Source organism: Lampetra planeri, chromosome 34 (genome assembly GCF_965212315.1).
Source record: "Lampetra planeri chromosome 34, kcLamPlan1.2.h2, whole genome shotgun sequence".
In the NCBI taxonomy this organism is placed as follows: Eukaryota; Metazoa; Chordata; class Hyperoartia; order Petromyzontiformes; family Petromyzontidae; genus Lampetra; species Lampetra planeri.
Genome location: NC_136140.1, coordinates 3,504,967 through 3,529,539, shown reverse-complemented (window position 1 = coordinate 3,529,539; position 24,573 = coordinate 3,504,967). Strand labels below are relative to the sequence as shown.

General features: G+C 52.3%; 1 long non-coding RNA gene across 1 annotated transcript; it reads left to right on the top strand.

Annotated features, from left to right (window-relative positions):
- LOC144730031 (uncharacterized) lies at nucleotides 1-24,573 on the top strand. Its single transcript, XR_013587782.1, has 3 exons — nucleotides 1-557; nucleotides 22,672-22,825; nucleotides 24,274-24,573. It is a non-coding gene; the product is annotated as an uncharacterized LOC144730031 (long non-coding RNA).

Here is a 24,573-nt window from a genome sequence, read left to right as displayed (position 1 = left end):
AAAATGTTGACTCGTACGATGCTCCCCGGGACGCATTGCGCCGCGTGTAATCGCCGGGGCACCCAAGCGGATGCGCTGTCGCCCAGCGAAGCTCGCAGTGCTTGTCGGTGGCCGTGAATATGTGTGTGTGCGCCGGATTAATGTTGCCTCTCGTTGCGACAACCCACACACGGACGCACACACACGGGCACACACACGGGTGCACACCACACACACACACACGTACACACACACGGGTGCACACCATAGACACACACGGGCACACAAACGTACACACACGGACACACGTACACACACACGGGCACACCACACACGGGCACACCACACGCATACACACACACTCGGGTGCACACCACACACGTACACACACGGACACACGCACACACACACGGGCACACCACGCACACGGGCACACCACACGCACACACACACTCGGGTGCACACCACACACGTACACACACGGACACACACGCGCGCACCACGCACACGCGCGGCCTGGCAAGCGCGATCGCCGTTCAAATGAGAGCCGTCTTAACAGAGCCAGGGCCCGCGCGAAGGTAAGTTGTGTGTGAAGACACAATTGTGTGTGCGTGTGTACGTGTGTGTACGCGTGTGTGTACGTGTGTGTGTACGTGTGTGTGTGCGCGTGTGTGAGGAGCGGGGGCGCAGCGGTTAGCGCACTGCGGCTACGAAGCCGGCGACCGCTCACGGCCAACATCGGTGACGATAATCTGAACCGCTCATGGGCCTCCCCTAGGTCGACTCAGCCCTAAATGAGTAGCTGCTGCTATGTGTAAACATCGCCACTTAAACTGGGGAGACAAAGGCGGCCGGGCGTGGTGTGCTGGCCATCCCCCCTCTCTCTCCCCCCTCGTGTACCGCGCCCGCCCTCGGAGGTGCTACACGCACTTGCCTCATTACTCTGTTAAAGGCTATATGGGGGATCTTTGTATGTATTTGTGTGGAGCGGTGGCGCAGTGGTTGGCGCACAGCGCTGCGAACCCGACCACCCTTGCCCGCTGCTGTCTGTGCAAGGCTATGGGGAGAGGTGGCGGGAGGGAGGGGGCCTTTATCTTTGCCTCTATGTTAGGTGGTGCGGGTTGCACGCGTGAATCTGTCGATGTGTGATGAATTGGGTTCGCGTGTATGTGCGCGTATGGATAACTCCGTATCGTGTGAGTAGAACACGTATGTAGGTGTATGTGTGCATTCTTTTCAAGTGTTAATTATTACTAGACATGCACGACACAATTGTTACACGTAAACACGCGTGGGTGTGTACAGAATATGTGTAATTATACCGTATATGTGTGTACCGGTGTGTTGGTAAGGTTTGCGTATATATTTATACAGCACACACTATTACAATGTATGCAAATATGTGTTCAATTGTATATCGTAAAGATATGTATAATTGTATATGTGGTTGTGTATATCTGCGTCTATCGATAGGAATATAATCTTATTAATGTGCACTATGTGTTTGTAAATGATTGGGTATGTATGGAGGTGTCCATTCTATGAATGGGGAGCGGTAGTGTAGCGGTTAGCGCTACGCTGCGCTACGAACCCGGAGACACGAGTTCGATTCCCGCTCACGGCCACCAGCACCAGTGACGATTATCTGAACCGGCCGTGGGCCTCCCCTAGGTCGACTCAGCCTCAAACGAGTCCCTAGTTGCGGTGTGTGGTAAACATCGCCACAAGAGAAACAAAAGTGGCCGGGCGTGGTGCTGGCAACCCACCCCCTCGTGTGCCGTTCCGGCCTTTATAGGTGCTACTCGCTAACAGCACTTGCCCCTACAGTCTGCTAAATGCTATACGGGGGACCTTTGCCTTTGTTGTAGGAGCGCAGCTCGTGACGATTCTCGTGTTGGTGATGATAATAGTCATAGTGATGGTGCTGCTGCTGCTGCTGATGATGATTTAGCCTGAATTAGAGGCTGGCATATCGACTGGTACATAGCCTGGTATATATAGAGGATGGTATAGACTTTGCTATAGATGCTGATTTATCGCTGACATGCAGCCTGTTATATAGGACACTGGTGAATATAAGCCGGCAGATAAGAAGCTGGTGTATAGCGACAACAAGAGTGGAATAGAGGCTGGCATACATCGCCTCTTATAAAGTGGCTGGTTTCGACGCTGGTGGGTAGAGCCGAGTATATCGCCCCTTATACAGGGACTAGTGGCAACAGAGAGCAGGGCTGGCGGACTGCACGGAGCTCACACCCCGGCGCGGCACGCTTTAGCGCGCGGCACGCTTTGCGCTAAAGCGTGCCACGCGCTAAAGCGTGCCACGCGCTAAATCGTGCCACGCGATTGTCCCTCGCGGTCTCGCCTTCTCCTCTTCGTCGTCGTCTTAAGCCGCCGCGCGGTGTTTGCCGAGCGGTCCCAACAAAGCGCTCACGAACGCGCGCGGGGGATTAGCCTCAACAACTCGTTCGCGCGCTCCGCATTGTGTCTTTTGGTGGATGGATGGGTGGGGGTGGTTGAAGTGCTTTGAATATTTTTTTAAAGAAAAAACCCCGCACAACCGGCACGCGTTAAAATAAATTAAATAAAAAAAGTGGCGTTCGCGCCACCGCCACCGCCGCCGCTTGAACTCCGACTGCGCATCTCGCGTCTCAGGCCGCCGATGCCGCCGAGCAGAGCAAGGGGGGCAGAAAGCGCCACGTGCATTTCACGCAGCTCCCCCCCCCCCCCCCGATGTGTAGAGTCACGTAAGAGGGCATCGCCGTGCGCGCGGTGCCGTTGGACACTGCGCCACGTGGGCACCGCTGTGGTGGGGATGCGCGGGGAAGCGGTAGCGTGGTGGTCTGCGCATTTTCGCTCGCGAAGAATCTTCTGCGACCCGAGTTCGATTCCAGACTCCGCTGATCACATCGGCAGCGAGCGATGGGTATCCTGGGATTCGCCTCTTCAGAAAACCCGCAGTGCCCAGCGTGCTGAAGTATGGTCTAATGACCCCGCCACCCCCTGGACCGACACTGCGTGGTTGAGCCCTTCATCCAGCAGTGGATTGACAAAGGGCAATACGGTATACAATGTGGATGGATGTGCTGCAGCATACACCACAATGAGCGGTTGTTATAGCCACTATTATTACGTCAAGCTATAATGCACCCGACCATGCAATTATAAACCGTGCAACATAATAATTACATCTATGATAAGAACATGAATAGCTACGGAATGTATGTGTTCGTGTGATTACGTGTAACATGCACCGTTCATTTAAGCTTTGGTGAAGGACCATTGCGTTGAACGTCTACTGTTGGATGACGTCCTTCCAGAGCCGTGGCCATCATTATAGTCGCCACAATGCATCTCCAAATGGTGCTCACAGATTGATGCCATTGACAAAGATGGGAGCGTATTCTCCCCCGGATTATCAGACGCTCCGGAAAGAAGGAGGCAGGCCCTAAGCTTGTGCTCGGTGTCAATAAATGTATACCAACCTGGTCATCAGAGACAAAGCTCCCCCGTGTAGCCTGTAACAGACTGTTGGGGCAAGTGCCGTTAGCGAGCACCTATGAAGGCCGGAACGGCGCACGATGGAGTGGGCGGTCGGCACCACGCCCGACCGACTCTGTCTCCATCGTAGCAATATTTACACCAAGTACCCATTTGATGCTGAGTCGACCTACGGGAGGCACAGGACCCTTTCAGATAATCGCTATCACTCGTGTTGGCTGTGAGCAGGAATCTAAGGCGGACAGCCAGGGTTTGTAGTGCAGCGCGCTAACCGCTGCACTACCGCTCCCTACAAATCAGAACATAGCCACACACACACAAAACAAATGACAGTATAAGACGCACCCAAAATATATTCGCTTGAAAATACTAGAAGTCAAAATGCGTCTTGTTATTGTACAGAGAGTACGGTTTAAATTGCCTACAAATATTGATATCCGAACCGATACAGATTGATCGATTAATACGTAACCCGGCAGATAAAAAAACAGATTTCTAGATAAAAGTTGGAGAGACACATCAATTGCTATACCTAGATAAACACTTGGACAGATAAATGAACAGAGATCTCCATAAACAGTTGGACGGATTAATGAATATAGATCGAGTTAAACAGTTGGACAGACAAACAAAACAAGGCTAAACGCGGGCACGTACGAACGAAAGCGGTCATCCCATTAATGCATTAATACTGATCAAGCCTTAGTCTCGTCTCTCTAACGCCACCGGGCCGGGCTTGAGGCCGGACACAACTCGAGTCTAAACCCCCCGTAACGCGTGGCTCACCCCCCCCCCCCACCACCGCTCCCATTCATTGTGGCTGATCTAAGCCGCGGGGCTGCGAAGAGGCCAACTGCATTCGCCGAGTGCGGATTCCCCCTCCCCTCTCTTTCTCCTTAATGTCATGGAAATCTCTCACTGGGCACCCCCCCCCCGCCCTCACCCCACCCCGACCGCCTCTCCTCACGGGTCGCACGTGAGTCGCCAGGTGCCATCTGACGGCGCCACGTGCCACTGCAAGGCCCGCTGGCCCTCTCGTCCGCTATTGTCTCCTCCTCCTCCTCCCCCACCGACCCACCAAGCCACGCAACACAAAAAAAGACGCACGCGCGCGCGCGCACACAATGGCAGGGCATTGAACGAGGAGGCTCCCCCATTTAAGTCGAGCGCGCGCAACACGAGACGACTACGCCGCCGCTGTCGCAGCCAGATTTTGTGTGTGTTTGTGTGCGCGTGTTAAAAAGAAGAAAATGTTATTAAAGGAATAAACTAGCATTAATAATGGCAATTGTGCCGGGCCAATCCGCCGCCTTAACTCGTAGCGCGAGCGCGCCCCGCGCATGCGTAACCTGTTTGTATTTCTCGGGGCTTTTTGATGTTTGTTTAAGACGAGGAATAGCAGCAGCAGGGATGCATCACACAGCCGCTCTGTGTTTGTGCTACTTATAAGATAGATGGTTGTCGGTGGAACGGTGGCGCTGTGGTTAGCGCATTGCGCTTACAGCCATCAGGCAGTACGCTGAGTAGGCTTTCGCGACCAACATCATCCATGGATACAAGTTTTTTTATGGTTAAATCGCGAAAACATATAAATGTGTCGTTAAACCCGCCACCACCCGACGACACAGCCAATTAGTAAGGTTTCTAGCGTAAATATAACATGCCAGTTCGTTACTAGTACAGCAACACCGGTGTGTTGGAGAGTGAACCCACTACAAGCGGAGTGGTATCTGAACCGATCAAAGCGTACCCCTACCCCATCACAAAACCCGCATTGACCAGCGTGGTGAAGTATGGTCCCCCACCCTCCTCCCCTCCCGCTCCCCGGCGCCCCATGACCAACGGGGCATGGGGAGAGAGGCCTTCAACCAGCAGTGGGTTGACAAGACGCTGTCGATGATTGTGTCACCGTCAGGCGTTCGTGTCATTGTGTGCCTTGCCGACGTGACGCCGTTCTCTGTTGTGGGCGCGCTGGGCCCGCGTGTTTACGCGCAGCCCGCAATGCGATTGCCCCACCACCACGTGTGCGTTAAAGGCGTAAACACAAACAAACAACGCTCGCGCAGTGTGCCAACACAAATCGCGCAACGAGACGACGTTTAGGTTATACATCAACAACAGTAATACAAATAATGAATAAACAGGTCTCAATTTTCAAATCCGGCCGTTTTATCCGCGCGCATTTCCCGTCAATTACACAGCAGGGTTCATGACAATCCATCCATCTAACGCGACGCGCGGTTACCCACTGCCGCATTCGTCTCACCGAGGCTCAAGCTGCCAACAGCAACCTCCTCTCGCGATGGCTTCGAGCGGGATGATGTCCGCGTGCGTGTCCCTGCCTCCCTGCCTGCCTGCCTGCCCTGTGCCTCCCTCCAGGCCGCTCTTCCTTCCTCCCGTCTTCCCTTCTCCCCTCGTCTCTCTGCCGTTCTTCTCTCAGAGGGGAGCGTGCGGAGAGTGTTTGACTCCCCTCTCTCCCACGACCACCACCTCCTCCTCTCCCTCTCTCTCCGGAAACAGCGCACTGCTCGCACGCGTGCGGCAACAGCCCGACTCGACGTCATCTGTCATTTAGTGTCGTTCGTTGTTGTTGTTGTTGTTATTTATCTGAATCTTTCTTACCTAGTTGTGTGTGTGTGTGTCGTACACGCGTGCGCACGTGTAATCCTCATCACCGTCATTGTCATCGCATCAGAATCATCGTCTATTGTCTAACCCATTGTTTCATTAAAGTATTGTGATGTCAAACCTGACCTGAACCCCATAGCTTGGTTCTGGGATGATGATCGTCGTTTGACTTCCCAACACAAAGACAAAGCTCCCCCGCATTGCTTTTTACAGATCGTTGGGGCAAGTGCTATGAAGGTCGGGACGACACACAAGGGGGTGGGTGGCTAGCACCACGTCCGGCCGCCTTTGTCTCCCCAGTTGTGATTCAAACACACGGCACCAGGTGCTAACTTGAGACTGAGTCGACCTAGGCGAGGTCCAGGACCGGCGCTGGTGTAGAGCAGTAATCGAACTTGGGTGGCCGGGTGAATGGCGCAGCGCGCTAACCACTACACTACCGCCACCCCTCCCCCGCCCACACACACACACACACAAAGTCACTCCCACATATTAACACTTAAACACATTCACACGCACACATGTTATTACACACACAGAAACAATACACAGGCACACATACATACAGACATATACACACGCAAACACTACTTGTCCTCCCCCCCCCCAAACAGCCATTAGGTTACTATATCTCATACCAATGTAACACTGTCAATATAAACACACATGTATACGCACACGCTATCTCAAATCTTAAATTACAGACACATCACGCTCAAGTGCGTATTTAATATCGCAGTGGATTGCTTCGGCACTGCGTCACATTTACGTTTCGCATGGTACTAAATGTTTCGGTAGGAGCGGTGGCGCATCGGTTAGCGCACTGCGCTGCGGACGCTGAGTTCGATTCCGGACCACGGATAACATCGGTGGCGAATGAAGTCGGAAGTTTACCTCCTCACCCGACCCTACCCGCAACCCAGTGCCGAATTAAGTTAGTACGGGGCCTGTAGCATATGCTATAAAGGGGCCCTAAATAAATAAATAAAACACAGAAATATTAAAACACGCATTTTTTTACTTGCATAGTAAAGTGATTGCATGTTTTCACTTGCTATACGGCCAGATAATACGACAAATCGCTAACCTTAAACACACAGTCGTTCATAAGAATTGAAGGCAGTATAGTACTATAGTAATAGAGCAAGTGCAGAATCACTGAACCGGAATTGATAACTTCAAAGCATTTAGCGCGGGGCCCTTGAAAGTGCGGGGCCCGTAGCTACGAGGATAATCCGGCACTGCCCCAATCGAGCCGCACTGAACTAGCACGGTGAAGTATGATGGAACATTCCCCCTAACTAAAATTTAATTTAATAAAAGTTAAATAAAAATAAAATAAAAATCACGACGTTTCGGATGCAACACAAGCTTCCTCCGAAACGTCGTAATTTTTATTTTATTTTTAATTTACTTTTATTAATTTTAATTTTAATTTTTCACCTACCTGACTTTACCGAAAAAACCTAAATATATGAATCCTTGCAGTCACGAAAGCTTCAAATCTAGAATTCCCCCTATCGGCCGACGCGGCCTGATGGCAAAAAAAAAATGCGCCTTCATCCAGCAGTGGAGTGACACGCATTGTGTATGACTTGCCCTCTCCCCTTGTTGTTATGCGACCAGCAGCTTGCGAGAGGAGGATGGAGGGAACGTCGCTGGAGAGAGTGGAGGGAAGAACTGTAGCGGGAAAAGTTAAATAAAAAATAACGGCGCTGTCGCTGTACGTATGGAGAGCGGGCTATGGTACAGCTAGAGCTGCGAGCGGTGTGTGTGTGTGTGTGCTGTGTGCGTGTGCTGTGTGTGCTGTGTGCGCTGTGTGTGCACTGAGTGTGTGCACTGAGTGTGAGCTGTGTGTGTATGATGTGTGTGCGCTGAGTGTGTGCTGTGTGTGCTGTGTGTATGTGTGCTGTGTGTTTGTTGTGTATGCTGTGTGTGTGCTGTGTGCGTGTGCTGTGTGTGTTGTGTGTGCACTGAGTGTGTGCTGTGTGTGTGTGCTGTGTGTGTGCTGTGTGTGTGCTGTGTGTGCTGTGTGTATGTGTGCTGTGTGTTTGTTGTGTATGCTGTGTGTGTGCTGTGTGCGTGTGCTGTGTGTGTTGTGTGTGCACTGAGTGTGTGCTGTGTGTGTGTGCTGTGTGTGTGCTGTGTGTGTGCTGTGTGTGCTGTGTGTATGTGTGCTGTGTGTTGTTGTGTATGCTGTGCGTGTGCTGTGTGCGTGTGCTGTGTGTGTTGTGTGTGCACTGAGTGTGTGCTGTGTGTGTGTGCTGTGTGTGTGCTGTGTGTGTGCTGTGTGTGCTGTGTGTATGTGTGCTGTGTGTTGTTGTGTATGCTGTGCGTGTGCTGTGTGCGTGTGCTGTGGGTGCTGTGTGCACTGAGTGTGTGCTGTGTGTGTGTGCTGTGTGTGTACTGTGTGTGCACTGAGTGTGTGCGTGTGCTGTGTGTGCACTGAGTGTGAGCTGTGTGTGTGTGCTGTGTGTGCACTGAGTGTGTGCTGTGTGTGTGCTGTGTGTTTGTTGTGTATGCTGTGCGTGTGCTCTGTGTTTGTTGTGTATGCTGTGCGTGTGCTGTGTGTGCTGTGTATGTGTTTGCTGTGCATGCTGTGTGTGTGCTGTGTGTTTGTTGTGTAATCTGTGTGTGTGCTGTGTGCGTATGCTGTGTGTGCTGTGTGTGTGTACTGTGTGTTTGCTGTGCATGATGTGTGTGTGCTGTGTGTGTGCTGTGTTTGTTGTGTATGCTGTGAGCGTACTGTGTGCGTGCTGTGTGTGCTTTGGGTGTGCTGTGTGTTTGCTGTGTATGTTGTTTGTGTGTGTGCAGTAAGTGTGTGTGCTGTGTGCGTGTGCTGTGTGAAGGGCCGGCCTCAGTATTAACTCTGCCATTGAAAGGCGACCTGTCACTTTGATTGAACCTGGACAAGGCGGCGTTGTGTGTACCCTCGAGATAAGATAGAGGCTCTGATTTGCGCCTCTTCATATGTACATATATATTGCATATATATGGTAGCCTATATGCATACGCAGGAGTGGTAGAGCTTCATAGTGGTGGCCTATATACAAACACGGGGAGGAGCTGTGGGGCAGTGGTTAGAGGATTGATCTGTGAATCAGGCTACCTGGGTTCTATTTCCTGCCATGTGTTGCACGTATGTTAAACTTCTTTCGTAGCGTACGTAGCCAAGCGTGCTATCACGGGCGTGTCACGTGACATATGAATCTGTCTCTCCCCTCCCCTCCACTCCCCACTGGCCGCTCTTCACCAACCCGCATTGACCGGCGTGGTGAAGTATGGTCAAACAAACCGATAAGGTGTGTGGGGAGGCCTTCGTCCAGCGGTGGATTGAAAATGGCGATGAATTATTATTATTAAAACTATTTACAAATACTTACGAAGACAACGATTCAGCCCGTATAGCCTTCACATAACTCCAAATACACAACAGGCATCAGGGTTGAGATCGACCCCACGACCTCCTGTATACCAGGCGAGGTAGTTAACATCTCCCTAGCCACCGGAGCACCCCAGCCGTCAAGACTAACGACCACCTAGCCCCTCCCCACCCAGCCCCACCCTCCCCACCCAGCCCCTCCCCACCCTCCCCTCCGGTGTGAATACATATGTTGGTTCTGATTCTGAGATGCCATTGGCCATGTAAGGGGGTGGGGGGAGGATTTAGTAATCACGCAGTGGATAGAGCAAGGCCGACTACGACAATGACGAGATCATTCTGAGACAATGCAAAAGACAGCTCTCCGGGCAGTGTACACAGCATAGCCACGCAGATGCAGCATCAGGTATGGGATGATACTCTCCATGTTATTAATGTTGTACACAGCACAAACGCGAGATGTGTGTGTGTGTGTTATGTCTCAGTGGGGAGCGGTAGTGTAGCGGTTAACGCGCTGCGCTACGATCCTGGCGACCCAGGTTCGATTCCCGCTGACGGCCAACACCAGTGATGGTTATCTGAACCGGTCCTGGGCCTCCCCTAGGTGGACTCAGCCTCAAAATTTTACCTGAAATTAGTACTTTAACAGACTGTAGGGGCAAGTGCTGTTAGCGAGCACCTATGAAGGCCAGAACGGTACACATGACCTGTTCAGATATTTTCAGTCACTGTTATTGGTCGTGAGCAGGAATCAAACTCCGGTCGCCAGCTTCGTAGCGCAGTGCCCTAACCACTTTGCCACCGCTCCTCACAATACTCACTTTTTTCGTACTATTTTCACTTTATTTAACCAGGTAAAGCTCACTGAGCTATATTGAGTCTTTTTCAGGTTGTGATCTGGCTACAAATGATAGCTCAACGAAGTGGATCATCATGCGACAATGTATAGAACCCAACAACTCTAAACGCGTGTTGATTTTGAAGGGGGGAAAAAAAACCGATGGACCCGGAGACACATCCACGCGACCACGGGAAGAACTTATACACTCAAAATGTACAGGGTTTGGATCGAACCCACGACCTCCTGCATATCAGGCGAGGCAGTACACATTCCTGCGGAGGGAGCTGGAAAAAACGTTGGGTTACTCGGTCAATGGCCAGGGTCAACGGCGGCGTGGTGTATTCCGCAAATATGCCCGACTGTAAGGGCGGGCACAAGCCGGCGTGAGTTGGTTAAACGTTGAGTTTAATAAGGGCACCACGGGGTGACCAGCCCCTCCCCACCCAGCCCCACCTCTCCCACTCCCCACCCAGCCCCACCCTCCCCACCCAGCCTCTCCCCACCCAGCCCCTCCCCACCCTCCCCACCCCACCCAGCCCCTCCCCACCCTCCCCTCTTCACCCAGCCACACCCTCCCCTCTCCACCCAGCCCCTCCCCACCCTCCCCACCCAGCCCCTCCCCACCCTCCTCACCAAGCCCCTCCCCACCCTCCCCTCTCCACCCAGCCCCACCCCACCCATTTTTGGATGCACGACGGACGGACGGACACAATAATCCCCTGTGGGCTGGTGTAACCAGGAGGTACCTACCAGTATAACATCTCCTAGCCACCGTGGCACTAATAATCAAAAAAAGTATCATCGTATCGACTGTTTCTTCCCGCTATCGTCTGTCCAATTAAGTCCACGTCGGCATGACGTCACACCGACCAATCCTTCCACTTTCACCTCCACGGGAGCAATCTCCAGCGCCGATGTCAATACTTGGGGGCCGTCCATAAATGACGTCACGCGATTTTGGATGATTTTTGACCCCCCCCCCACCACCTTGTCACACGGCGTCACAAAAAGCCAGACCCCCCCCCTCAAATATTACGTCACAAAGCTCTGCCCCCTCCCCCCAAATATATATAAAACATGCTTCAAATATTTTACTTGACACAGCAATTGTGCTGTGACTGTTCCACCTGAAGACGAAAGCTTGTGTTGCATCCGAAACGTCGTGATTTATTATTTTATTTATATTATTTTTTATATAATTGTTGCTATTTGTTAATTTTTATTATTTATTTTTTACCTACGTGACTTTACCGAAAAGACCTAAGAGTATGCTTCAAATCGCTTTAAACTATTGTCATTGTAGTGCGTATTTAATGTGGCGCTGCACTCTGATGTTGTAGGAGAAAACACTTACTAAAAAGTATATTTTATTAAGTAGAACGTGTTGTCTATATTTATTTAAAGTAGCGCATTTTGATGTGACGTCACATTTCTCAACCCCCCCCCCCTCGTCACACGTCACAATGTCTGACCCCCCCCCCCCCCCCTAGGTGCGTGACGTCATTTATGGACGGCCCTTTGTACGGTCCTTGTGCCATTGCCCTGCATGTCTTTTATCGGTACCACCTGGGGTGGTGAAGGCGAACCATGATTCCCTTCTCGCCTATTGCCCCCCCCCCCCCCAGGGTACAGCAATGCGTGGACAGCAAGGCGCTGGTCAGTTTAACACGTGGGAGTCTTTCGCGACCAATATTATTCACAATCAACATTTTTGGGTTAGATCGCGTTATTTATAAATGTTTCGTAACCCTCCACCACCCGAACGCGGCCAATCAGCAAAAAAAGTGTCACGTTGACAAAAGACGAATAGTTCACTGCTTTAGCCCACCGGTGTGTTGAAGAGTGAAACCACACCATAAAAAATTTTTGAGTACGACGTTTCGCTGGTAATTGCACCCAGCATCATAGGCCAATTCGCGCTGGTTGGTGGTAACAGTCGATGAGAAAGTCTGGGCAATCAAACAAGGGACACCACGATATCCTTGATAGCGAATTTCGCTTTGGAACACAACAAAGAAACCCCCCCCCCCACCGTATTATACGACTGTCAACAATCTACTCCGTGTAATGTGAGAACAGGTAGGACATGTGTGGAATAGACAGACGGTGTATACGTTAAGCTTCCTACCCTGGACACTACACGTGGTGTACACTGCCCATGGTAAATAGTTGTAGCATGTGTCACATCAAGTGGTACGGACCAAACCGCGGCTGCGTTAAGATGACTCCAATGCGTCTCTGCGTGATGCACGCACGATCTGTGTATGCCGACATGCACTTAGCACACGAACTCTGATAATATAATTACCGATATTTACCACGGCAACAGCCCAAAAAACACACTGTTGGACAAGTGCGTAATGCTATTTGAGAGCACATATTAAGGCCGGCACGACACACAAAGACATTCACATCAACACGGTCAGCACACGTATACATACACACATATATACACACGTATGTGTACACTCGCCTACATGCATACACACATATATAGAAACACACACCTATAAGCATGCACAGATGTGTACATGTACACAAATACACGTATTGTATGCACACAAACGGGAATATAAACACACACTGTGTAAACACATGCACATTCCCACAGACACATAGCACACACCATGCACAAAGACGCGTGTGTGTGCGACGTTTAATGCAAAGACAATGATCCCCCTTACAGCCTGAACAAAGTGTTGGGGCAAGTGCTGTTAGCGAGCACCTGTAAAGGCCAGGACGGCACACGAGGGGGTGGGTGATCAGTACCACGCCTGGTCGCCTTTGTATCCCCCCGTGGCGATGTTTACATATCGCACTGGGAACTCATTTGAGGCTGAGTCGACCTAAGGGAGGCCCAGGGCCGGTTCAAATGATCGTCACTGGTGTTGACCGTGAGCGGGAATCGAACTCGCTTGGCTGGGCATGCGGGCTACATCACCCAGCCAACGCAGCTTCGCCTGTCGGAGGAGCTCACTAATGCGAATGCGTCCTGCTCTGTCTAGGATTTGTGAATTCCTTACTAAATGCAGTCTGGTTTCACCTACGATGGATCGTGGGCAAGCCAGATTTAATGTTTCAAACCGGCGCAGATGTTTCCTTGAAAGATGTCCACGTTGCTTAATCATGTATGGAAGGGAGGGCATAACTGTGGCCGAGCATAAACGGGTCTTTGTGTGGAGCGATAGCCCAGGTATCTTCCATACAGTGTTACTTACATAGCTGATTCAAAGATAATGCCGCTCGACTGATTCGGAGTGAAACCTCCGCTACCAAACCGGAGGTGATCATAAAGCAGACTGCCCAGGTACAGATACTTCTGCACTCTCTCCATAATTGCTCTATCACTCATGGGGAGTGGAGGGGGCTGAATATATATGATGACACAAAACACCCGTGCTGGCGATTCGTTTTTTTTGTAGGGCTGATGGTGAGGCCCCCATCTCTTAGTCACACTCTCCAGGTTCAGCATTAGAGCCTCCAACTCCTCAGAGTGAGCAGCAATTACAATATCCATCAGCGTACATGACATGGTTTGCCATTCGGAAGCCATCCTTTGACCGAAAACCGGGTTTCAATCAGCCTACAGTTGCATCTGCTGTACAAGATGGAAATTCCTCCTGCAAAGCCATGGAAAGCGTCTCGAAGTATGTGGGGAGAGAAGATGTTAATTAGTGTAAGGGCCAGAGGACATCCCTTTCACACAATGACAAATATCTCCCGTATAGCCTTCACAGACTGTTGGGGCAAGTGCTGTTAGCGAGTAGCACCTATAAAGGCCGGCACGGCACACCAGGGGGTGGGTGACAGGCACCACGCCCGGCCACCTTTGTCTCCTTAGTGGCGATGTTTGCACACCCATTTGAGGCTGAGTCGAGCTAGGGCAGGCCCAGGACCGGTTCAGATAATCGTCACTGGTGTTGTTGGCCTTGAGCGGGAATCGAAATCGCGTCGGTCACCAGGTTCGTAGCACAGCGCGATAACCACTGCGCCACCGCTCTCCACACACCACAATACACCGTACACACACAGACGCACAGACGCACACACGCACAGAGAAAGAGAGACGTGCGGATTAACGCGAGGAGGGAACACCACGGGGCTCGCGGGTTGAGTCGGGAGTGGTGCCCGTTCATTAGTCAGGGGCCGAGTAACGCCGCGGTTTGGGACGGAGACAAAACGGATTTAAGCGAGACTCGGCCGCACGAGAGAGAGAGAGGGAGACAGAGAGAGAGAGAGGAGGGGGCACGACTGGATATTTATCCTGAGAGAATAGAGTCGGACCCGTTATTTATATAAAGAACACGCGTACACGTTGCACGTAGTCGGCTATCGAAGGCAGCGCCAAATCTCTTGAGCTCGTGCACATTTTTGGTTAATAACACTACGTGGCTTTAAAAGAGCAAACACGTATACAAGAGGCGATGCTTCGAAGCGAATGGATGGCCCTTCTTGATAGCACATCAAATGAAAAGGGTGATTGCCTGAAACGTCGTGTATAGTTTTTTTTTTCCAGTTAAGGCACTGCTATTGACGGATGCGTTGCGTTTGGTTGTATTCATTAATTGTGTTTATGCATCATCGCCAACGCAGCAGCAGCATCATCACCAACTAATCTGCTGAGTGTTTGCTGCACCATCATCATTGTGCAGCTCTTCCACGCCGTGTTCGTCATGATGGCCCTGCGCTGGGATGAATATCTCAATCGATATTTTGTGGAACCCTGCTAGGCTGGCTTGGAGCAGGGATTATGGGTGTAAGGCACTACCACTAGAGTACAAAGTTACGCCTATCAACAATAATCCTATGTTATTGTACCCGATATTCTCTACAACTACAGTCCTCTGAACGGCTTCGTAAACATCATGACCACAACAATTGCACGGTGAGATGTATGCGTCGTGCCTAAAAAGCTACCGGAGAAGCGTTCTGGACTGTTCCCGACTGAAACCAATCACTGGGTGTGTGGGTGTGCGCAAGGCTTAATTACAGCCAGGTCTGGCAGAAACCCCGGAAAAACACATTCCTGCGGAGGGAGCTGGTAGGAACGTTGGGTTGCTTGGTCAATGGCCAGGGTTAACAGCGGCGTGGTGTATTCCGCAAATATGCCCGACTGTGAGGGCGGGCACAAGCCGGCGTGAGTAGGTTTAACGTTGAGTTTTATAAGGGCACCACGGGGTGACCAGCCCCTCCCCACCCAGCCCCACCCCTCCCACCCCCCACCCAGCCCCACCCTTCCCACCCAGCCCCTCCCCACCCAGCCCCTCCCAACCCTCCCCTCCCCACCAAGCCCCACCCTCCCCACCCAGCCCCTCCCCACCCTCCCCACCCAGCCCCTCCCTCCCCACCCAGCCCCTCCCTGCACGACGGACGGACGGACACAATAATCCCCTGTGGGCCGGTGTAACCAGAGGTTCCTACCAGTATAAATTGTCCGTACCCGGCACACCACATCAATGGGACCTCGTGACTACCAGTCACTTGCCCACGCCAGTCTATCGGCGATCTGAATTTGTACTCAGCGGGAAATGAAGGCCCTTGGGTGTTTTGTTTGCGTGTCCGGCGTGTCTGTCTAACCTGCCAGATAAGCGGTCACGCAACGTCTGTGATCCAGCGCTTCGGGAAGCGAGGGTTGGCGGATCACGTAGACATTTGGGAGCCTTCAAAAGCCCGCCGGGCTACGGGATGGCCGGAAGATTGCAGTGCAGCAAGTGGGATGCTTTTACATCTCGGCGCGGAGCTATGAGTGGTGTCCTCCTGCATGCTTAAAGGGATTTCTCGAGGTACCTCGGAATTTATTTGTTTTGCCTATGAACAAAACAAAGCCCCCTCCAGGAACGCGTCCGATCTCATCAGACCTCGGGAGCTAAGCTGGCTTGAGCCGGGATTGTGCTTTGCATGAATGTACGTGGAACTTCGTTCGCACCGTACGTAGCCAGCCGTGCTAATCGGAGGTGCGGGGAAGGACAACAAATGAAAAGACAAAAAAGTCTCATTATTGCGGATAGGTGTGACCTTGTAGCCTAGTGGTAGTGCCTTACGCCGATAATCCCTGCTACGTGGGTGACCGTCAGCACACCGGGCCCGCAAGGTGTTACCAGGAGACGCCTGATGGCCTCTGGTTTCATCTCGCGTGGCAGTGGAACTCTCACCGTTGGTGTGGCCACAACATCCCAATGTAGCAGAGAGCCGCCCGCCAAATCGTGTTGAGGCTCAGTAAGGCTGTCCTGGAGGGGAGAAAAAAAAGCACTCAATGCGAATGATTATATATGACGCATGCAACCCGAATAGCCCTGAGCCTCGTCAGATCTCGAAAGCTCAGCAGGAGTTTTTGAGCCTGGATAGTGCCCCCGACGGTTGACCGCCGAGCGTACTAGGTGCTATAGGCTGCTTCGAGGCATTGCATCAAGAACCATCGTTGTACTGGGCTATTCCCAAACGACTCTGTTTTTCACATCTGCACTGACCAGCGCGGTGAAGTATGGTCGGATAACCCCCAATGTGCCGCACCCCGCGGGCGAGGCCCTCATCCAGCAGTGGATTGACAAAAGGGTATGCACGTGTACACAGACACAAATCCCCCGTGTAGCCTTTACAGGCTGTTGCGTCAAGTGCTGTTGGCGAGCACCTGTGAAGGCCGGCACGGCACACGGGAGGGGTTGGATGGTCAGAACCACATACACACACACACTGGCAACTCTATGTGTTATAGGTACATACACACACAGCTCTGTGTGTGTAGGTACATCAAAGATCAAAGATCCCCCGTATAGCCTTAAACAGACTGTTGCGTCAAGTGCTGTTAGCGAGCACCTATGAAGGCCTGCACGGCACACGAGAGGGGGTGGGTGGCCAGAACCATGCCCGGCCGCCTTTGTCTCCCCAGTGGTGACGTTTGCACAGCGCACCAGGTACTCATTTGACGCTGACTCGACCTCCGTGTATATATATACACACACAAAGATAAAGACAAAGATCCCCCGTATAGCCTTAACAGACTGTATTGGCAAGTGCTGTTAGCGAGCACCTATGAAGGCCACACACACACACACATCTACACACACACATATATATGCTCTGTAAGTGTTCGTGAGCCCAATGGAATTCACTGCAATATTTTGCAACATACCACATGCGGAACAATGAATTGCCAAGCGCGCACACATTTCCCATTGTCGCATTCACGGCAACTGTATAACACATCTGTGTTACGCAAAAAGCCTGCCAATATGCAATGGGCTCTCATGGCTAATTGCACACGCGCGCACAATTCGCGTTAGCAAACGTCGTGGGCAGATGAGCAGCAAATGTGACCGCGTCAAGGCGTGGATTAAACAACACAGGCAGTTGGGCTTGTGCATAGGGTCTTAAAATAATGCAGTTATGATATTATGCCGAAGCATTTAGCCTGCGAATTCCCGGTTTATATAGCCGAGCGAGAGGCTTACTGACACTTTCATGAGAGCTTATCGAGCATTATTCCAATCTGGATAGAGTTCGACTCATCACCGAAGCCGCATGCAACGACCTCCCGCTTGTTTGGCGGGGAGAAGATCGTTGGGCAAAACGGGAGGGCCAACCTTCCCTACGTCGACTCAGCCTCAAATGAGTACCTGGTGCGGTGTGTATTAAACATCGCCGCTGGGGAGACAAAGGCGGTCGGTGCACGGTGCTGGCCACTCACCACCTTCGTGTGCCGTGGCGGCCTTCATCGGTGCCACTCGCTAACAGCACTTGCCCCAACAGTCTGTTACAGGCTAGACGGGGGATCTTTGTCTTTGTGTGGTGTCTGTGTGCTGCATTAGCATGTGTGTCGCGTTGCACTCAAAGCCTCGTCTCTCTCTCTCTCGCTCTCTCTCGATATATATGCGCGACACGGGAGGAATGGGAAATCATCAGAATCTACGGGCCAGTGTTTTCTCTGAACAAATACCATCACCATATATCTTCAAAATATCGACTTTGTACTTTTCTCGTTTCGCCTCGCAGTCCGAGTTATGAATTGCTTTATTCATTACACATGCGGGTGACATGGGGAGGGTGGAAGGAGGTGGAGGGGGAGGAGGAGGGGATGGGGAGGAGGAGAGAATGTGGCGGTGATGGTGGTGGGTTGGATGGGGTGGGTGGGAGATGAGGAGGGGGGGGAGAGTTCCGTGGGAGATTTTACGAGACCTTATATATATAGATAATCGCGAGTGTGGGGTGGGAGAGCGGAGCACAAGTGAGCGTATTGGGAGAGGGACGAACGAGTGAGAGAGAGAGAGACAGAATACGGGAGGGTAGTGGTGGGTGGTGGTGGATGGTGGTGGCGGTGAGATGGGTGGTTGCGGTGTGTGGGGAGGAGGGTGATGGGAGGGGATGGGGGGGAGGAGGGTTGCAGATAATAAATTGCCTGCCTTATCTCTCGCCTCGGCCCGGCACCCACGTCACTATAGGCGACTAACAAAGGCACTGGGAGGAATGGAAATTGGCTGCGGGTTCGCGTTGCCCCTTATCGGGAGCCCGCAGATTATCGCGCCGGGCGCCGTGCATGGATGGCCTTGCCTTTCCCCGGGCTGATTTATATGACAGAAAAACCCGCCAGCCTCCTCCTCCTCCTCCTCTTCCCCAGCCTGATCAGATGCAAATGCGAGCTGAAGGGGGAGTAGGGGAGGGGAGTGGGAGAGACGGAGGTAGGAGAGAGATCAGGGGCGGGGTGCGGGAAGATGCAGAGAAATTGGAGAGAGTGAGAGAGAGGTTGGGTTAAGATGGTAGAGAGGGAGAGTGTGTGTGTGTCAGTGGAGAGAGAGAAGAGAGAGAGAGACGCACACACGCACACACAGAGAGAATAGATAATAATAATACGATATGATGAGAGCGAGATGTTGAGAATGGAACCCGCCGCGGGAGATGACGAAATGAGATAGAGTTTTTGCCGAGATAAATAAATGTTGTTGTTGATGTTGTTGTTGCGTGGTGTGTGTGTGTTTATGAATACGGGCGTGGTGGTGCTGGTCATGGGGAGAGGTGGTGCAACGGTTAGCGCGCTGCGCTACAAAACCGGCGCGACCCGGGTTCGATTCCCGCTCACGGCCACCAACACCACCGGTGACGATTATCTGAACCGGTCCTGGGCCTCCCCTAGGTCGACGCAGCCTCAAGTGAGAACCTGGTGCGGTGTGTAGACATCGCCACTTGGGAGATACAGGCGTGTGGGCGTGGTGCTGGCCACCCACCCCTCCCGTGTGCCGTTTCGGCCTTCGTGGGTGCTCGCTAACAGCTCTTGCTCCTCCAACAACAGCACGTTACGGCTACGCGGTGGGAGTCTTTTGTCTTCGTCCTTAGACGACGAAAGCGCTACGATCGGGAGACGGCGAGTCGTGCGTGGCGGTTCAGAAACTGAAGCCAACCCCCACCTCCCTCCCTCTCTCCCTCCCTCCCTCCAAAAAAAAATATTCGTTCGAGCTAAAGTATAGCGAGAGAGAGAGAGAGATGTGTGTGGGGTTTTTGCGATGACCCTCTGGTCATCGAGCGATCTGTATGACGGGCCACGTGCGCTCTGACGCGTGCCTGCACATCGACTGTGACGGGAGCCACTGGGCGCGCGCGTGAGCCCGCGCCCAGTTCGCTTGGGCAGTGTCCACCACCTCCACCACCTCCACCACCCCTGCCAAGGGAGGGCCTGGAATCGTACTGCGGATGGCGCGGTGCGCCCCCTGCAAGTGCGTGAGACTGGTTCGTGGTTAGACGTCTTGATGTGCAGAGGGCTACGCTGAGGGTAGTGCAACTACGTCCGCTGTTGCCTGCGGCTATGTTCCCCTGCGCGTTGAACCAAACGGCACCAAACCCGCATTGACCGGCGCAGTCAAGTATGGCCAAATAGCCGACCCCGTATCCCGTACGCCGTTGGAAGCTGTTCATCCAGCGGTGGATTGCAGAGGTGTCTGTGTGTGAGTCCGTGGGGAGCGGTGGTGTCATGCTGAACGCGGTGCTCTATGAACCCGACGAACCGAGTTCGATTCCCGTTCGCGGCCAACACCAGAGACGATAATCGGAATGATTCCTGGGCCTCCCCAAGGTGGGCTCAGCCTCAAATGAGTACCGGGCGTGGTGGTGGCTCACCCACACCCTGGTGTACCGCACCGCCTTCATAAGTGCTCCCTAACCGCACTTGCCCCAAAGTTACGTTCATTAAAATACAGGGGATCTTTGTGTTTATGTGTGTGCGCTCGCGCGACGTGAAAGTTGACTCAGCTGCGACCCTCTGCGAGCAGAGTTCGAGTCCAGGCCACTGTGCCACGTCACTTGAAGCCGTCGTAGACGCGTCGACGCCGGGAAGACAAAGGCGGGCACGACATTGGCCAGACCACTCACTCCCCTTGGGTGCCGTTGCCGACTTTAAGAGGTGCAGCGCGAACAATCCGCTACTTGCCACGTCGGTTCGTATCAGCAGTTGAGAGAGATGGAGACTCATTTTGCGTGACAGGAGGGACCGATGCCTGCCCCATGGCCGCGCAGCCACACGCGGCTCTTTAAAGACTGCTTCGCGACGACATCATCGAGGAACCGCAGTCTCGTAATTACATCCAATTGCCGGCTCTTGAAAAATCGAGTTTGTAAACCGAAAAGGATTATTATTATTTTTTTTACAAAAAAAATGACTTCCGTGATCTAGGGCGATCTGTGTCGTCGTTTGCGATGTTGGGTCGCGTGTGTCCACGTGGTGTGGAGGGAAGCCCAGAGATGTTGGCAGGCTCTGGGCAGAACGCCACTTGTGTGCCATCCCCCCACCCACCCCGCCTCATTCCGCCATCCCTGTGGCCCACAGCAGGCTCTGTAGCCTGCTGTGGGCCCTCTTGCCGCGCGATGTCCGATCCAATTCGCCCCTTTCGCTCCCGGTTGTGTCGTGACATTGCACTCTGCCACGAACTTTTGCGGCCAGAGTTCAACGGACCTCCCAGAGCCACGGAGACCAGAATGGGAGTGTGGCATAGCCTGAGAGAGAGGGGGGGGGGGGCAGGTGAGTGAGATGGAGATCGAAAAAATGCCACATGAGATCAAGCGCATGTGAGATATACAGGATACCCTTGAATATCACGGGTTTAAAATTTGCGCCACTTTCCAAGAACGTAGCCCCCGCGATATTCAAACATACCCTGTATTTACATGTATAGCGAGATAATGAGAGAGAGAGAGAGTGTGAGAGAGCACGTGAGAGAGAGAGGGAGAGACAAGATAGACAACTTTGGTGGAGATCGCTACGGGGCCTTTGCCACAATATCCAGCAGAAAGATCGGCAGCAGAGCAAGCAGATCGAGCTCTCGATCCTGACGCTTTCTCCTCCGTACGCGTGCGCTCGCCATCTGCATACCAAATCATCATCACCATCATCAGCAGCAGCAGCAGCCACCCACCCCATGACAATCGGAGAGAGGGGGGGGGGGCGTCTCTCACCTTCCTCACATTTGCATTTTCATAACCTTTCTCCGACTCATTTGCATGAAGCGACTCCTCAATTCTCTGCCGGGAGGAGAGAATTGAACCCTTGTGACACCGGCGGACCGTTATTATTCCGATGCCTGCAGATGTGTGTGTGTGTCTATGTCTTTGTGTGTGTGTCTATGTCTTTGTGTGTGTCTATGTATTTGTGTGTGTGTCTATGTATTTGTGTGTCTATGTCTTTGTGTGTGTGTGTCTATGTCTTTGTGTGTGTCTATGTCTTTGTGTGTGTGTGTATGTCTTTGTGTGTGTAGGTGTGTCGAGTTAGATTCCCGCACACGGACAACGCCAACTGTTTCTTAAACCTCCCCCAGATCGACTCAGCCTCAAATGAGTACCTGGTGTGGTGTGTCAACATCGCTACTGGGGAGACAAAGGCGGTCAGGAGTGGTGCTAGCCAGATCCCCCCCCCCCTCATGTACCGTGCCGGCCTTCATAGATGCTCGCTAACTGCACTTGCCTCAACAGTCTGTTAAGGCTACACGGGGGACCTGTGTCTTTGTTTTGCGTGTGTCGGAACTAGGGAGACAAAGGCGGCCGGGCGTGGTGATGGCCATCCACCCCACTCGTGTACCGTGCCGGCCTTCATAGGTGTTGCTGCTACTCGCTAACAGCACTTGCTCCTGCAATCTGTTAAAAGGCTGTACGGGGGATCTTTGTCTTTTTTTGTGTACGTTTCGATAAAGAAGTGTTCGCTAACAGCACTTCCTACCATCTCTTGCAGGTTCACATCAGCCTGGAAGGCTGATAGGCCGATAGACTAGCTCATAACCTTATTTCATGTTGGGATATATAACGGAGAATTCATGATGAGTACGGTACAATATCGTCGTCGTTGTTGTTGTTGTTGTTTTCCGCCCAGACAAGGGAGTGATCTCGCCAATGACATCTGGTAAACCAGCGGCGTTGGTATAGCAAGGCCGCCCCTGCTGATGACACCCAGAAGGTTGAAATTGGTCCACAATCTGCTTGAACAAAAGCTGTGGGTTCATCTACATCCGGAATGCTGCCGACAGGTGACACGACATTTTACTTTGTGCGTGGAGATGCGGAACGGAGGTTGATTTTATTCGGTCACCTTGGGACCTGGGTTAAATACCCGGCCACGATGCACGCCAGTAGCAAGTGGTATCTGAATGTCGTGGCCATCCCCTCGGTAGACTCAGCCTCAAATAAATTGATACTCTACCTGACGTGTGCCAGGTGAACATCTGAAGAGGTAACACGGACCAGCGACGGCGCGATCGCTGGACGTTGCAGAGGTTGGCGGATTCGAATCCGGTATCCGCCCTGGTTAATACTGCAGGTGCAACAACCGTGATGACACTTTGCGCCATCTGCTTTGCTCACAGTGGACGTTAACGATCCCCAGATATTATAAAACTAAATCTGTATTTATTTATTTTACCAGGTAAGGCCCACTGAGCTATGTGGCTCTTTTTCAAAAGCCACCTAAAATTAAGTTCTAAAATTAAGATTATTAGCCACCTGGCTATCAATAATGATAGCACAACGAGAAGTGGTTAATCATCGTGTGGACATTTATAGCAGCCAAATAAACGCACGTTTATAATGTGGAGGGAAACACCGGAGGACCTGGAGAAAAAAAATATCCACGCAACCACGGGGAGAGAGATATTCAAACTTCGTATATACAGACGTTAGGGTCGGGATCGAACCCACGACCTCCTGTATACCTGACGAGGTAGTAAACATCTTGCCACCGTGGCGCCGTTTATAACCCTAACGAATTGCAAATAATTTACTCAAACTCAATTTTTGTTGCTGCAAAGTTACGGGACGGGACGGGGGGCATTAAATAATTAATACGGTTATTACGCATCAAAAAAGAGATAAAACAATCGCATGTAATGAAACAGGGAATTAGATAGCGCATGAATGCGCGAGCAGTGTGCGCGCTGATTAAACAACGGAGGAGAGAGTAACGGTGGATGGGTGGCTTGCTCATCACTGCGATGTTAAATTACAGCTCTATCTCATAACATCGCCTCGTGCCCGCGGCTGCTGCCAGCCATCTCTCCACGCTCCTATAGCTACATTCGTTAAATAAGCTCGCGGAGCGAGACAGTCTGGATCTTATTTAACACGTTTATAATGTTGGGCAAGGGGGGCAATGGGGGGGGGAGTAGGGGCGAGGGGGTGAATGGCGCGGTGACGGAGTGTTTAGCGCACTGCGCGTAATTAACCCGCCCAGCAGCGTTGCAATTCCCGGCCACGACCAATAAGATCGAGGGTCATGACTGCCGACATCACGCACACGTACTGACCAGCGCGGTGAGGTATGGTCAAGGACCCCCCACCCCTCCTCTACCCCCCCCCCCCGCCGCACTGCTCCATCCCCCACAACACCACATAGTGGAGGCCTTAATCCAGCAGTGGATTGTTGACGTGAGGCTGAACATTGATTCGCTTTTTATGTGCGTGTTCGTGCGTGCGCGTGCAGCGAATGGGACGCGTCTGAGAGGTCCTTCGCTGGCGAGGAGATGGAGCGATTAAATCAGCCCGCCGTGTCCGCGTGAGGTGGATTAATTACATCGCAGCCTCGAGAGAGAGAGAGGGAGAGGGATGGCGCCGTCATCCAGCAGTGGATTGATCAAGGCTGATTGTGACGTTGTATCTTCTTGTTATCTCGATCTTGTAGCGAGCCAGGGGGTGGTTGCGATTCGGGACACGGGGATTTAGATCCAGGATCACGGCGCGGGTCGAGGGGGAGAGAGAGACAGGGAGATAGGCGAGGGGGTGG